Below are 3,417 nucleotides of genomic sequence, written 5' to 3'. Positions count from 1 at the left end.
TATTGTGTAATATTAACTATATTGATATGCCAAATGCTGATTCTTTTGATATGTTTTCAGTTGATATTTTTATATTTGAAAGAATTAGTGTTTGTACTTTGTTATGGTTTTCAATAAAAACATAATGCGTAAAAATAATAATAGAAGTGTGCTACTGTAGTAGAAAGCATAGCGTCACAGTGCTTTATATGTGGCTTTTAGGCTTTATCATGAACCATTGGTGGTAATCAGGTCCTTCAGGATGCTGGGTTTTCTAGTGGCTGATGGAGTCACTGTTAACACTTTGAAGCTGTTTAATAAATCTCAGTTGTGTGGGAAGGGTAAGATTATACATGTTCTGTTCGGGATACAGAACAAGACAAGAGGAAAGGGAATGATGCTGAAATCCTAGTTATATACTGTAGGACCAGGTGTTGCCTTTGGAATTTTTTTTTTATTGCTGTCTGTTCATTCCCAGGGATGTTGCAGTGGACACTAATAGACATTCATAGTCCACTGAACAACCAGCTTCTAACTAACCTGATTGGCACTTCAAACATCCTGATCGGTATTTGTTTAGGTTCGGGAGCCCATACACACTGTGATTTGTGACCACATAGATGTACAATTACTAATTTGTCCATCAGAATCAAAGCATTAATGGGCAACTTTGCTCTCTCATTCTAAAAGGTTTGACACTCTGTTCAAAATAGGCAACCTGGGCCTCATGGAGAGTTGGGCACGTTTTGGGCCAAAAACATAATGAAAACAAAATGTAAAAGTGTAACTGAAAAAATTACATGCTTATCCGAACGTCGCACACATCTTAAGATACATACCACTCCGAATACTGTGCATATGTGTCTGTTGCATGAAGAGACTTTTTTTTTTAACATCAATAATATTTATTAAGAAAATTTTTCAAATACAAAAATCCAAAATATTCAAATGCAACTTTTTGTATATATCGAAAAAGAAAAAAGAAAGAGAAAGAGAAGAAATAAAAAAAGGGGGGGGGGGAATAAATAAAACAGAAAAGAAAAAAAAATCAATTAACAATGACAAATAGAAGCATCCGTGAAACACATATACAGCATGTGGGTAATATCTTACCAACAGATACAACATACTAAAATCCGAATCAGGTATCTTGCTGTGGCAAAGCTTGGAAATCCGGAGTAGGGTGACTAGAAATATGGATCTGTTGAAAGGCACCAACTCCCTCAGTGATGTAAAGATGCCAAGACATCCATTTCATCAAGGGAGAATTAGGTGAAGTAGAGTAGAGAACATCATAAATCTCCATTTCCAAATTATACTGAATTTTTGAAAATACTCGAGATATAATGGGGGGATTTTGAGATTTCCACAATTGGGCCAATGTAGGTCTAGCTGCCAGCAAAATTTGGCCTGTCAGATAACGTTCACTTTTAGGAATAGAACAGGGACACCAGTTAAGCAATGCTAGAACCGGAATCGGATTAACAATCATACCAAGAACTTAGATAACAAATCAAATACCTCAATCCAAAAACCACGAAGGATTGGGCAATCCCAGAAGACATGAAAAAGAGTACCCTCCTGCGAACATTGTCTCCAACAGAATTTTGAGCAGGAAGACCACATTTTGTGCAAATTAATTGGGGTGAGATAGAGTCTATGGAGTGGTTTAAAATGCATCTCTATATGATTGGTACACCTAGACATGTGAAATGAGTTAGTATACATACTTTTCCATTGTAGTGGGGTAAAAGTATGCTGCAAATCAAATTCCCATTTGAGTTGTGTTGTAGACTTGTTGATAGGTGTAGACTGTATAACCACATACCAATAAGAAATATCCCCCCTAGAGGTTTGGGAAGATAGTTTACTCAAGAGCAATGGAGGAGATAGGGACAATGCTCTGGGTAATTTATGCATGTCACAAAGCCAATGGTTTATTTGGAGGTAGGAATAGTGGGCTGTAGTGGGGACTCAAAATGTTGTTTGGAGTTGGGAGAAAGATAGTAGAGAATCACAGAGAAGGAGATCATTTAGAGTAGATACCCCATGGGAGATCCATAACGTAAGAGAGAGATGGGGAATTAAGAAACTTAATGCTTTAACAGATACATTTCTAGAGGGCAGACCCCAATCCGTATTACATATAACAGTAGTATCCCATGCCTTTAGAGCATCGACAATAGCTAGTGGGCAAAACTGAGGGAGGGGGCGGACCTGTTTTGGAAGCCAAAGCAGAACTGTTAGAGGGAATCCCGCCACTGTAGTACGTTCTAGGTTGACCCAGGGTTTGACCCCAGGGGGCAGGAAACAGTTGTGGAGATGTGCCAGTATGCAGGCTGATTGATACAAGGAAAGGTCGGGAAGCTTCAGCCCACCATATCTTTTTGGAAGAGCCATCTTATGGGCCGCTAACTGTGGGGGCTTGTTTTTCAAAACATATGATACCATACATTTTTTAAACATCGTTAAATAACGGGAAGGAAAAATATAAGGGATAGTTCGAAATTGATACATTAATTTGGGAAGTAATGTCATTTTAAAGGCAGCGATGCGTCCCAACCATGATATCTCATAGGAACCCCAGGTGCGACCTAGCGCAGACATATGTTTGAACAGTGGAGGTAAATTAACTTCAAAAACATCTTTTGAAGTTGCCACATTGGCAACCAACAGCCGAAGATGGTAGGAGTTTCCGAAATATAGACAAAGCAAGGTCTTGGAGCTCTGAATTTGACACTGATTCCGGGATTCCCTGAATTTTAATATTGTTGTGACAGGATAGATCTTCCAAGTACGCCAACTTGTCTCTCAGTGCAGAAACCTCCGCCACAGTGGAATCGTGAGCAGTAAGGAGAGTGTTATGAGAGGTCATAAGCTCCTCCATTTTTGTTTCAAGATGATCAGTCCTGTCCCCTAAATCAGTTAACTCCCGATTAACATCCTGCAATGCAGAATGCATATCAGCTGGGTAACATTAAGAGGCGAGCCAACTGAAGGTGACGGAGCAGGAGATGATTTGCAAAGGTTGGCTGAACCCGTAGAAGATTTGTTAGCGGCTTCAGATCCAAGAGGCTGAAAGCGAATTGGTTGAGTCAAAGAAGAAAACTTCTGTTGTTTCTTAGGAGCCATGGTCAGCCACAGCAACCAGTCTGACGTTCACAGATCAGTAGGACGAAGGTCAAAAAAGCAGATATCAGCTATAGAGGGTTCACCAAAAAAAAAGAAAATGTCTCATGGGCAGGTGAAAGGATGTTATTCACATGGCAATATCCGGGAGCACACATATAGCAGGTGACCAGGTAAGCACAATGGAGGGAGCAGCAGTCACTGTACCTATAAAGCCACCATCCAGGAGCAGCAATAGGGGAAAAAGAACAGGTATAGTCCCCAGAACCTTAATATGGTGAAGACAGGAGGGAATTTATATGCAGCCCT

Source organism: Taudactylus pleione, unplaced genomic scaffold (genome assembly GCF_031769625.1).
Source record: "Taudactylus pleione unplaced genomic scaffold, aTauple2 ptg000293l, whole genome shotgun sequence".
Lineage (NCBI taxonomy): Eukaryota > Metazoa > Chordata > Amphibia > Anura > Myobatrachidae > Taudactylus > Taudactylus pleione.
The sequence above is the reverse complement of the archived record's forward strand: the minus strand, read 5'-3'. Positions refer to the sequence as shown.